Below are 13118 nucleotides of genomic sequence, written 5' to 3' on the forward strand. Positions count from 1 at the left end.
GCTGCAAACATGAGTGCCGCACAGAGGCATGAATTTGAGAGGTGGGCCATGAGGTACCGACACATCCTGCAGGTGCAGTCGGGGTTCCGACGGATGGCCCGTAAATAACAGTCGGATCGGGCATCCGGAGCATGGTGGGCTTCACCACAGGGTGGCCCAAGGTTGCCCACTACAGCCACCACCACCACAACCACCGGTTCTCCCCAAGTGGCCCCAGCCACAGCGGGGACAGTTGTCCCTGCCTCAGCAGCACACCCAGGCCCCAGCAGTGTGACAACTGCAGGACAGTCTAGTGGGCTAGGCTCAACACGCACACAGAGCACCTCTGCCGGGACCCAAACAGCAGCAGCACCTCCAATCGACCCTGCGTCATTCCTGGCTTTGCAACGCAAAATGGACAAATTTATGAGGAAGGTGGACAAGCTTAGCCAGGATGTGGCCTACATCAAGAAGCGGGTCAGGTCTATCAGGCGGACCCTCCGGAGGGCCAACCTCTAGGACTGATATATTCAATGGACATAATTCCCTCCCCTCCCTCCTCTTTCCTTGTTATCATGATTAGTGGGCTTGGGGGATTAGTGTTAGGTTAGTATAGGGTGTTAGCTTAGTTAGTGTTAGGGAGGAGGGTGGGGGGCCTGATTCTTTCTACTTTTCCTTATTAAGTGTGTGGGTGGGTGGGGGTCAATGTTGGGGTTCCTGTGTGTTTAAAAAATAAAAATAACAAAAAAATAACAAAAAAAAATATGATTGTTTAGGATAATATAGTATTGTGTAGGTTAGTATGTGTTGTCCTGCATGTGTCCTGTCTCATAATGGTGGGTGGGGGGTTGATGTTTAGATCGATTTGTTATATGTGAAGAGTAAGTTTAACTTAGGTTAGTTAGGGACAGTTGTGGGTAATGAGTAGTCAGGTTAGATTAGTGTAGGTATGACTTTTCCCTTAGTTGCCTCTGGTGTGATTAGTTATGAATAAATATATAGATAACCCTTTGCATTATGTGTTAACTGCTACTTGATCATGGCCTTGCCATCAGTGTAGATGATTGTTGTTCTATGACATTTGTGTCCTATGCTACAAACAAAAACAAACTGAGGTGTAAAATGGCAGCTACCCCTGTGCTACCTTGGTAAGTATCCACCATTTGTTAGAACCACCAATCGGAGTTGACATGGATCACAAAGGATTTGTGTCGATGAGTATGTTTTCTACGTCACAAAGTGTGCTTCCAGACTTGGTATTGTGGGGAAATTTTTAGGTTCGACTGCAGTGTGATGTTCAGGGACATCTTTGAAGATGAGGTCTTGTTAACATTCTTGTCTTCTTGTCTTCATAACTGACATTGATCATTTGTGCTAAAATTCAGCATGATTACCTATTTGGATGTTTACTCAGGAAGGTTGATTGATGCTGTGTTTTGTAGTGTTTGCTAGATTGGACTGCATAGTTCAATGTGTTAGTATTGCATGGTGACAACATTTATCTGCCACTATTAGTTGACTTTGATTTCTCTTGATGAAGCATTATTCTGTACAACACAGCATGATGGTGTGTGGTTTCTCCCTTCATCAGTTATTCTCCTCAGGATGGGCAGGCTATGATGCAATCCTGGCCACTGCACAGATGTATCTGACTACATGATGTCAGGACAGTTGTATTGACAAGCAAAATGATTGCCACACAGGCACATTTGTGTTATCTACTCCACAGTTGATGTGTCAAATTACACAGAGACATATTTGCTGTGCAAGTGCAATTTATTGATAGGTGCTGTAGTGCAATATGTACATTGTCCATGTTTGCTGAGTCCGTTCTAGTGCAATCTTACATGGTGATCCTACAGAAGGGGTGTGGATAATGCTCCTGACATGCTGGGGTGATGTTACAGACAGTGCAGAGGGACAGGATTTGCCGATTAGTAGGAGAGAGACATTCATTGGCAATGCTGACAAGTTATACAGTGGTTAGCAGAACAGTCATTGAGTATAGTTGTTGTAAGACTGGCATTTGACAAAACGTAGGACCTTGGTCAAAGTAGGCCATGGTGCAGGGACTAGTGCTTCCGGGTACTCTTCCGTGTGAATGTGATCTGTTCCATGTCTTCTTCTTCTGATGTGTGTGTTGCCTGCTTTGTCCTTGTTGTTGTTGGTTGTGAAGGGTCAACACACACCTCAGTGTTAGAAGACGTGGAGTCAGACATCCCGGTCGCTGCTCCCTGTGAAGGTCTTAAGGGCAGTACTGCAGCAAGGAGGGTCTGCTGGTTTTTGAGAATAGCAGCCACATCACGATCGTAGGCAGCCAGGTCGGCCCTGAGGGAGTCATGATTGCATTCGTGCATGCAGTGGAATGTTTGGGGTGCGAGGTGTTGTGGCAACTCCCTTACTGCAGTGGTGAATTCCTTGACAGTTTCTTGTAGTCCTTGCAGTATGGATGTTAGGGCTTGCATAGCTGCTGCCTGATCTGCAGATGACATCATGCACAAGCGCACCCCCTCAAGGCTGGCTGCCATAGTTTGCATCCCCACCCTCACCTCCTTGGCCAGCTCCCGCTGTACTCCAACTTCAGTTCTTTCAAAGCTGGTGCCAGTGTCGTCAGAGTCCTCAGCTGTATTGGAGCTGGCAGGTCTTGCAATTGGGGTGGTGGGTGGTTCCTCTGCGCTGGCTGCTTGTTCTGTGCTCCTCCTTGTGACTGAAGGTGGGGTCTGGAGGGTTTCAAGGACCTTTTGGATGGTCTCCTGGGGAATGTTTATGGGCTCGTCATCCATGTCATCAGGGAAATCTGGGACAGGCATATCGGCAGGTGATCCATCTTCCTCTGCAATGAAACAGGGTACAATTAGTGTGTCTGTGTTGTGACAATTTTGACGTGATGTGCCTGCCTTTTGATGAATTCACTTTGTGATCTTGTTTTGTATTGATATCTGCTGTTCTTCAGATGCGCATTGTTATAGGCCTTTGGCCCACCTGTGTGTCACATGTATGTTATTGAGTTATCAGACTTGTCAGCCTCATCGCCTCTAGGTGTTGCTTTATGACAAATAAAGAATAGCCACCTTTTTGTCCTACTCGACCCTCTGTGTATATCCATTCTCATGGTGAGACCTTTCACTGGCTGTGGGTGTTCTGATGGTCCTGGCAGCACACTTGACTCTCAGGACCTGCCCCAATCCCTGATCTTTCACATTGACTTAATTGTAATTGACATGTAGCATATCCTATGCATGGCAATGTTATGATGTGATATGGATGTTGATATTGTTAATGTGTCCTGCTGATGTTGGGTAATGTGTGTTACATTGGATTACCCTGATAGTCGTATCAGTGTCCTATTTCGTCCTCTGACTGTGCAGGTGTATTTCAGTGACCAGTTCCATGTGTCCCTTCCTCAATGCTGTTGTCTGAGCAGTATGACTTTTGTGATGTTGCCTTGTTTGCCAGGCACGGGAAGGACCCTGACATATGCAGCATGGGTGTGTCCTTAGTGCTGAGTCACTCCTATTGTTGTTTACATTGGCTGATGTTTGTGACACCTATGGGCATTGACATTTGCGAGTACTGGGGCCTTTGTCTTGTTTCAGGAGATTGTTGCAGCTGTCATCCTCACCCCCTAATTTAGGTATGTATGTTCCATGGGGAGGTTACTGCCATTGGCTACTATAGCTGCACACAGATCAGAGGTGGTAGTGTCAACTGTTGTGGCAGTTACATTGCAGTTGTCGTTTTGGCTAGAGCATTGCTAATAGGGCCCTAGTTAGTGTAGGAGATATGTTGGCTGATGAGTGCCAGGATGTAAGTTTGACGTAGTGGCCTTCCCTCCTGTCGAGGCTTTCCCTTTGCTCCATTGTTGGCATGACAGCATGCCCCCAAAGGACTGTTGTTGGTGTAGTGTAATGTTGTGCCCCAGCTTCTGTTTGTGCAGGCCATGCCCCCCTGCAGTGCCCCTTTAGCCATGCCACTCCATGTATATGCTGACTTACATGCAATGTGTAGTAGGTATTTCCCCCCTTGCTTACAGTCAAAATTATTGTATTTTAATTCCCCATGCGACTTACCCTGCATGTGCGTTGTCTCGTGGTAGTCTGCGCTGTCCTGTCCTTGAATCCCTGTGACAATCTCCTCAGGGATGACGGCTGCGACCATCTCCTCCATGTGGTCCAGGGCCTCCTGATGTGCTGGACTCCCACTTCCAGTCTGCAGTGCTGCCTTCCTGTTCCTGGCCATTTTTTCCTTGGTCCTGCGTTTGCAGTCATGCCAGCGTTTCTTACACTCGGTGACTGTCCTGCGTACTTCAGCCACACTGTTAATCTTGTCAACAATTTGTTGCCATATGGCCTCTCTCCTACTGATTGGCAACTTTGAGGTGATAAACAGTTGGTGCTGGTGTTCCGTCACCTCTTTAACCAGGATTTCCTGCTCCTCTGCACTGAAGAGACACTTTCTTTTCTTTCTATAAATGTCCTGGTTCTTGTATGGATCGTCCTGGCTGGTTCCTGGTCTGCTGTCATCTTCCTGGGGTCTGTAGTGGCATCTGGGATCCATTTTGCCTCTCCTCTGGTGCACTTGCAGTGTTTGCGTTTTTTTTTTACGCTATTGCGTCAAAAAACGGCGCATATCCGGGTTGCGGTGTCGTAAATCGACCCACAGTCATTTCCGCCGTGTTAACGTCGTTTTCCTTTACGACTTGACGCCGCGGTGTGCGTAAAAAATAATGACTCCCACCTATTGATTGCGCCGCCGTGCGTCAAAGTATAAATTTGACGCCCGCACCGCGCTACGAAATGGCGTTAGCCGGCGGTACATTTTTTTACGCAAAACTGCACTGTGATATGGGTTTACAGGAAAAAAACACATGGAAATCTGTAACCGGATGCTTGTGGCAGTGTCAGCAAGTGTCATGTTACATAAGTTTATGTTTGTATAGTCGAACAGGAGTGCAGAAAAGTCTATTATAAAATAAATACAGTGTTTGTGTGAGATTAGCAGGTCATGCAGTGGAGTGAAGTTTGCACCACATTATATCCCAGAGGAGGGTTGACCAGGAGAGACCTAAATCTGTTTCCCATAATATCTCAATTGGAGTTTGAGCTCTGATCAGGTCAGTTGAATCAGAAGCTTATAGATATGTGCAGCTTTATAGGGAATGACATTCATCAGTGGGTGAGGAGGTGAACTGGAGTGAGAGGGAATCTTAGAGAGATACTGACTGATTGTATGTTGAATCAAATTACATAGTTTATGATACTGAGAGTTCATATAACACATACGTTTGTACATTGAGGATAACTGAGGAAATTAAGTTGGAGAACCAGATTGAGAAATGAGGAGAATACGATTGTTCATCCAAGCTTTCCAATATAAAGTTCTCCCTTTTTGTTTAATTAATTTGTTATACAAAATCAGGCTGTTAAAAATTGATCAATGGCAGGAAGGGTTGTAACATAATAAGGTTTCAGAAGGGCACATGCATGAGAGACAGTGCTGTATAACCATTATTTAGGACTATTCATCATAAGCGAATATGTCTATGTGAGAGGGGTGCTATTGAAACGTGTTCCAAATATATCCACAGTTTCTGTGGAGCATCCATCGGTGAAGATAAGTATGTTTGCAAGTGTTTGATGCAAAAGGCTTTGTGATCATTCAAGAAGTCAGAGAAGTTAACTCCTCCTAGATATGTGGGCATTTTCCACTTTGAAAGAAAACTAAATGCCATAACAAGTTAGTAAGAATTTTATATATTAAGCTAAAGACATTTTGGGTATACGAATAGGAACCATTACGAGATAAAGATTAATGATGGAAAGAAGCATCATTTTGATGGTGTCAAGTCAACTCCCACTGAGAAAGAGATAACGGAGAGGTATCTTGCTGCTTTCCTCTTCAGAGAGGAAAATAAGGGGCTCTAATATCATTTACCAGGAACGCAGATTGAGAAGAGGAATAAAGCAATGAGAAAAGTTGAAGACATTTTGGGCCAATACCATGCTATTGTAGAGCCTTCTTTTTGTAGGTGGTGTATTTTAAATTGGAAAACTAAGGCCCATATTTATACTTTTTGACGCAAAACTGCGCTAACGCAGTTTTGCGTCAAAAAAATTAGCGCCGGCTAACGCCATTCTGAAGCGCCATGCGGGCGCCGTATTTATTGAATGACGTTAGCCGGCGTTAGCCGGCGGCGCCGTCTGGTGTGCGTTAAAAAAAACGACGTACACCAGGCAGCGCCGGCGTAGGGGGAAATGGGGCTTGGTCGTCAAGAAATGGGGCAAGTCAGGTTGAGGCAATTTTTTCGCCTCAACCCAATTTGCGCCATTTTTTTTCACTCCCAACCCCCATAGAAATGACTCCTGTCTTAGCAAAGACAGGAGTCATGCCCCCTTGCCCAATGGCCATGCCCAGGGGACTTCTGTCCCCTGGGCATGGTCATTGGGCATAGTGGCATGTAGGGGGGCACAAATCAAGCCCCCCTATGCCACAATTTTTTAAAAGAAAAAAACACTTACCTGAACTTACCTTAATGTCCCTGGGATGGGTCCCTCCAGCCTTGGGTGTCCTCCTGGGGTGGGCAAGGGTGACAGGGGGTGTCCCTGGGGGCATGGGAGGGCACCTCTGGGCTCCTTCAGAGCCCACAGGTCCCTTAACGCCTGCCTTTAGCAGGCGCTAAAAAACGGCGCAAAAGCGGCTGTACGTCATTTTTTTTGACCCGCCCACTCCCGGGCGTGAATTTTGCCCGGGAGTATAAATCCGACGCACATGCCTCGGAGTTGATTTTTTAGACGGGAACGCCTACCTTGCATATAATTAACGCAAAGTAGGTGTCCACGCTAAAAAATGACGCAAACTCCATGGACTTTGGCGCTAGACGCGTCTAACGCCAAAGTATAAATATGGAGTTAGTTTTGCGTCGGAATTGCGTAAAAAAAAACGATGCAATTCCGGCGCAAACGGAGTATAAATATGCCCCTAAGGCCCATATTTATACTTTTTGACGCAAAACTGCGCTAACGCAGTTTTGCGTCAAAAAGATTTGCGCCGGCTAACGCCATTCTGAAGCGCCATGTGGGCGCCGTATTTATTGAATGACGTTAGCCGGCGTTAGCCGCCGGCGCCGTCTGGTGTGCGTTAAAAAAAAAGACGTACACCAGGCAGCGCCGGCGTAGGGGGAAATGGGGCTTGGTCGTCAAGAAATGGGGCAAGTCAGGTTGAGGCAATTTTTTCGCCTCAACCCGATTTGCGCCATTTTGTTTCACTCCCAACCCCCATAGAAATGACTCCTGTCTTAGCAAAGACAGGAGTCATGCCCCCTTGCCCAATGGCCATGCCCAGGGGACTTCTGTCCCCTGGGCATGGTCATTGGGCATAGTGGCATGTAGGGGGGCACAAATCAAGCCCCCCTATGCCACAATTTTTTTTTTTTTAAAACACTTACCTGAACTTACCTTAATGTCCCTGGGATGGGTCACTCCAGCCTTGGGTGTCCTCCTGGGGTGGGCAAGGGTGACAGGGGGTGTCCCTGGGGGCATGGGAGGGCACCTCTGGGCTCCTTCAGAGCCCACAGGTCCCTTAACGCCTGCCTTTAGCAGGCGCTAAAAAACGGCACAAAAGCGGCCGTACGTCATTTTTTTTGACCCGCCCACTCCCGGGCGTGAATTTTGCCCGGGAGTATAAATCCGACGCACATGCCTCGGAGTTGATTTTTTAGACGGGAACGCCTACCTTGCATATAATTAACGCAAAGTAGGTGTCCACGCTAAAAAATGACGCAAACTCCATGGACTTTGGCGCTAGACGCGTCTAACGCCAAAGTATAAATATGGAGTTAGTTTTGCGTCGGAATTGCGTAAAAAAAAACGATGCAATTCCGGCGCAAACGGAGTATAAATATGCCCCTAAGGCCCATATTTATACTTTTTGACGCAAAACTGCGCTAACGCAGTTTTGCGTCAAAAAAATTAGCGCCGGCTAACGCCATTCTGAAGCGCCATGTGGGCGCCGTATTTATTGAATGACGTTAGCCGGCGTTAGCCGCCGGCGCCGTCTGGTGTGCGTTAAAAAAAAAGACGTACACCAGGCAGCGCCGGCGTAGGGGGATATGGGGCTTGGGCGTCAAGAAATGGGGCAAGTCAGGTTGAGGCAATTTTTGCACCTCAACCCGATTTGCGCCATTTTTTTTTCACTCCCAACCCCCATAGAAATTACTCCTGTCTTAGCAAAGACAGGAGTCATGCCCCCATGCCCAATGGCCATGCCCAGGGGACTTCTGTCCCCTGGGCATGGTCATTGGGCATAGTGGCATGTAGGGGGGCACAAATCAGGCCCCCCTATGCCACAAAAAAAAAAAAAAAAAATACTTACCTGAACTTACCTTAATGTCCCTGGGATGGGTCCCTCCAGCCTTGGGTGTCCTCCTGGGGTGGGCAAGGGTGACAGGGGGTGTCCCTGGGGGCATGGGAGGGCACCTCTGGGCTCCTTCAGAGCCCACAGGTCCCTTAACGCCTGCCTTTTGCAGGCGCTAAAAAAAGGCGCAAAAGCGGCCGTACGTAATTTTTTTTGACCCGCCCACTCCCGGGCGTGATTTTTGCCCGGGAGTATAAATCCGACGCACATGCCTCGGAGTCGATTTTTTAGACGGGAACGCCTACCTTGCATCTCATTAACGCAAAGTAGGTATCCACGCTAAAAAATGACGCTAACTCCATGGACTTTGGCGCCAGACGTGTCTAACGCCAAAGTATAAATATGGAGTTAGTTTTGCGTCGAAATTGCGTCAAAAAAAACGACGCAATTCCGGCGCAAACGGAGTATAAATATGCCCCTAAGTGTTAAGTGACTTCTCTGATGGTGTATTGTCTGGAGTACATAACTCTCGCTAGTATGAGGCAAAGCATGCTGCAATATCATGATCTCTGAACAGTTTTTCGCCATGTTGGTTGGTGACAGGTGTGATTGCTGTTTTTTCCCTTTCTGCATTTCAGATAAAGAGCCAAAAGTGAACCAGCTTTATTATTACCAGCATAATATCTTGCATCAATTTTTTAGAAGTATGCCACAAGCTTGTGAATTAGTTGAACTGGATCTTAGCATTGACTAAGGCGTGGAGATCATGTTTGTTATTCTTGTTCATATAATAAATATGTTCAAGAGATTTAATATGTGCCAGGATAGAGACAGGTTTCTGATAAATCATGTAATTCTTGGAGTGAATATAGCTAGTAATGAATCCTTATGAAGCTGCTTTGAAGGCATCACAGACAAACCTGGAATGATGTTTGGTCATTATTACTGAAAATATTTCCTGATGAAGTTAGTATAAGATTAAAGAAAATAGACATCTGAAAGTAACAAGTTATTAAATCTCCCGAAGGATTTGTTAGGCCTGCTGGAAAATATGTCAAGATCAGTCAACACTAGGGCATGATCTGAGATTAGTATAGAACGAATCTCTGAGTTAACTATATGCTGCATTAGGCTTTCACTAAAGAAAATATAGTCCCATCTGGTTTTAGAATGGTGAGTGGGGCAGTGAAATGAGTAATCTAATTGCTCAGGATTATATAACCACAATGATTCAGAAAGTGAGTGATGAGAAATGAGACTTCTGAAAGCCCTATGTGAGGCAGGGGGAACAAAGCGTGAATTGGAGCGTCTGTCAAGAAAGGGATCAAAAACTTGAATAAAGTCTCTTCCCAATAATAGATTGTCTGATATGCGTTCAGTAATAACATGTGATACTTGTTTCTAAAAGTTGGGATCTGGATGAGTTGGATCAGCGACCTCCACGACAGCTTCGGACACCAGACCCAACCATACACCACTGAACCCGCTTCCCCGGACATCACCCTCAACAACTGGACCCACATCAACACGGAAGAAACCAAATCCATCATGAACTCTATCCACTCCGGCGCCCCTTCGGACCCCTGCCCGCACTTCATCTTTAACAAAGCCGACGACATCATCGCCCCGCACCTCCAGACCGTCATCAACTCTTCTTTTTCTTCTGCTACCTTCCCCGAATGCTGGAAGCACGCTGAAGTCAACGCCCTACTAAAGAAACCTACGGCTGACCCAAGCGACCTGAAAAACTTCCGCCCCATCTCTCTTCTACCTTTCCCAGCCAAGGTAATAGAAAAGACCGTCAACAAACAGCTGACCACCTTCCTGGAAGACAACAACCTGCTCGACCCTTCACAAACCGGATTCCGAACCAACCACAGCACGGAAACCGCCCTCATCTCAGTCACAGACGACATCAGAACCCTGATGGACAACGGTGAAACAGTCGCCCTCATTCTCCTCGACCTCTCGGCTGCCTTTGACACCGTCTGTCACCGCACCCTAATCACCCGCCTACGCTCCACCGGGATCCAAGGCCAGGCCCTGGACTGGATCGCCTCCTTCCTCGCTAACCGCTCCCAAAGAGTTTACCTCCCTCCGTTTCGCTCAGAACCCACCAAGATCATCTGCGGCGTACCTCAAGGCTCATCGCTCAGCCCGACACTCTTCAATGTCTACATGAGCCCCCTCGCCGACATCGTACGCAAGCACGACATCATCATCACCTCCTACGCCGACGACACCCAACTTATACTCTCCCTCACCAAGGACCCCGCCAGCGCCAAGACCAACCTACAAGAGGGTATGAAGGACGTCGCAGATTGGATGAGGCTCAGCCGCCTAAAGCTGAACTCTGAAAAAACGGAAGTCCTCATCCTCGGCAACACCCCGTCCGCCTGGGACGACTCCTGGTGGCCCACGGCCCTCGGCACCGCACCGACCCCCGCAGACCACGCCCGCAACCTCGGCTTCATCTTGGACCCTCTTCTCACCATGACCAAGCAAGTCAACGCCGTGTCCTCCGCCTGCTTCCTCACTCTCCGCATGCTCCGCAAGATCTTCCGCTGGATCCCCGCCGACACCAGAAAAACCGTGACCCACGCCCTTGTCACGAGTCGCCTGGACTACGGCAACACCCTCTACGCCGGGACCACCGCCAAACTCCAAAACCGCCTGCAACGCATCCAAAACGCCTCGGCCCGCCTCATCCTCGACGTACCCCGCAACAGCCACATCTCCGCACACCTGAGACACCTGCATTGGCTCCCAGTCAGCAAAAGGATCACCTTCCGTCTTCTCACCCACGCACACAAAGCCCTCCACAACAAGGGACCGGAATACCTCAACAGACGCCTCAGCTTCTACGTCCCCACCCGCCCCCTCCGCTCCGCTGGCCTCGCACTTGCTGCCGTCCCTCGCACCCGCCGCTCCACGGCGGGTGGGAGATCTTTCTCCTTCCTGGCGGCCAAGACCTGGAACTCCCTTCCCACCAGCCTCAGGACCACCCAGGACCACTCCGCTTTCCGGAGACTCCTAAAGACTTGGCTGTTCGAGCAGCGATAACCCCCCCTTTCCCCCCTAGCGCCTTGAGACCCGCACGGGTGAGTAGCGCGCTTTATAAATGTTAATGATTTGATTTGATTTGATATAGATTGAGTATATTAAGACCAGTGTTGTCGATCGTGAGATTAACTAGTATCGAATGACCTTCTGTATCATGCCGTTGGTAGTGAATGGTAAGGTGAAAAGATTCATGGCAAAGGATAATAATGCCATTCTTGTTGGTGTGAGGGGGGGATGAGAATTCCATTTCATTAAGATATGTTTCTTGTAGCAAAGCTATATGACATTTCAAACAAGCTAAGTGAAAACTAACAAGCTGTCGTTTAATGAGGTTTTTAACCCCCTCAACACGCTATGTCACTGTTCTAAGTTGCATTAACTAGATAAAACGTATACAGTTTCTGTATAAGTGAAAATACAAGGCCTGAGAAAAATCTTGAAACAAGTGAAGACAAAATAAAACAAGAGATAAAGGAAAATGTAAGAAGAAAGTTGGGGGCATGAAACCTCTGAAAACAGGGTATGTATAAATATGGCATGATAGGGAAAAGGTCCATGTAGGCTGAAGGAGAGAAAGAAGAGAAAAGAATACCCATAAGGAATAAGGGCAGCGGAGTTACAAAGAAAGACCGGCAGAGCACCTTCAGCACAAAGGTAATGAGACAAGAGAAGAGATGTATAGGAACAAGGTCACAATAACAAATAGGAACAAATATGCAACAATACTAATGAACACCAATTGTACAAGCGTTCTGGAGACAGAAAGGCTAAAAGATGAGGACCCCACTTACCACTGAACAGATGAAGAATGACATATGGGAAACAGTGAGCAAAACATGAAGGGGAAATGATATGGGTTGTCCACAGTAGGGTCCTAATTGGAAACAGATAAGTGGAACATTAAGAGAAATGATCAATAATTGACATTGAATTAAACTTAACATTAAGTATAGCAGCATATATGAACTAGATAAACAATAGTTAATATATAAATACAATTTAAAGAATAACTTTGAACCTATGTTCAATGTGATAGACAAAACTAATGTGATAGACAAAACTAAAAGCATAGAAAGTTGACATCGGAGCATTGAGGAGATGATGTTTACATATAATAGAGGATGTTGCTTTATCCATGGCTTACGTTTTATGTTGGTTTATAAAGATTGTAGTTCCACTTAGTCAAAGGAGTAAGATTTGTCCTTGAAAGTTATTTTAAAGAGACATGAAAGTAGTAGACCTTAATGTATATTCAAGGATCTCAGTTGAGGGCGGAGGTCTAGAAATTGTTTTCAGTAGGCTGCTGTGGCTGGAGAAACATCTTGTGTGAAAAACACCTTATGGCCTGACCACTGAAGAGATCCCGCCTTTTTGGCAATAGAGAGTAGATGTACTAATTCAGTATATTGCAGAAAAAGAATGATGAGTCTTCTAGGTCGTGCATTGGTGCTGGGTGGAAGTCAAGAACCTAGACAATGAGGCCATTGAATAGACAAAGGAGTAAAGGACCTGCGAAGTAGGATCAACAGTATCGCAGACTGTAGAATTCAATTATATTGAACCCTTCTGAACCCTCTGGAATACCAAAAATACAATGATTATTCCTTCAGTTCATGTTCCTTAAGTTTTATGTGAGGAGTTGAAGTTGAGCTATGTCTTTAGTAATATGGGAAGTATTTTCAAGATCGATCACTCCCTGCTCCAGTGTTAAGATACGCTACTCA

At 46.6% G+C, this 13118-nt stretch overlaps 1 long non-coding RNA gene across 2 annotated transcripts in view; it reads right to left on the reverse strand.

Moving 5' to 3' along the window:
- LOC138295597 (uncharacterized) overlaps nucleotides 1–13118 on the reverse strand; it is a 559610-nt gene that overhangs the window by 230620 nt on the left and 315872 nt on the right. Inside the window, exon 6 of one of the 2 annotated variants that reach the window (XR_011203637.1) lies at nucleotides 12186–12268. The exons of the other annotated variant lie outside the window; for it this stretch is intronic. This is a non-coding gene — a long non-coding RNA (uncharacterized lncRNA). The remainder of the gene's footprint in view (nucleotides 1–12185; nucleotides 12269–13118) is intronic. 2 annotated transcript variants of the gene reach the window in all.

This window comes from Pleurodeles waltl, chromosome 5 (assembly GCF_031143425.1).
Source record: "Pleurodeles waltl isolate 20211129_DDA chromosome 5, aPleWal1.hap1.20221129, whole genome shotgun sequence".
Classification (NCBI taxonomy): Eukaryota; Metazoa; Chordata; class Amphibia; order Caudata; family Salamandridae; genus Pleurodeles; species Pleurodeles waltl.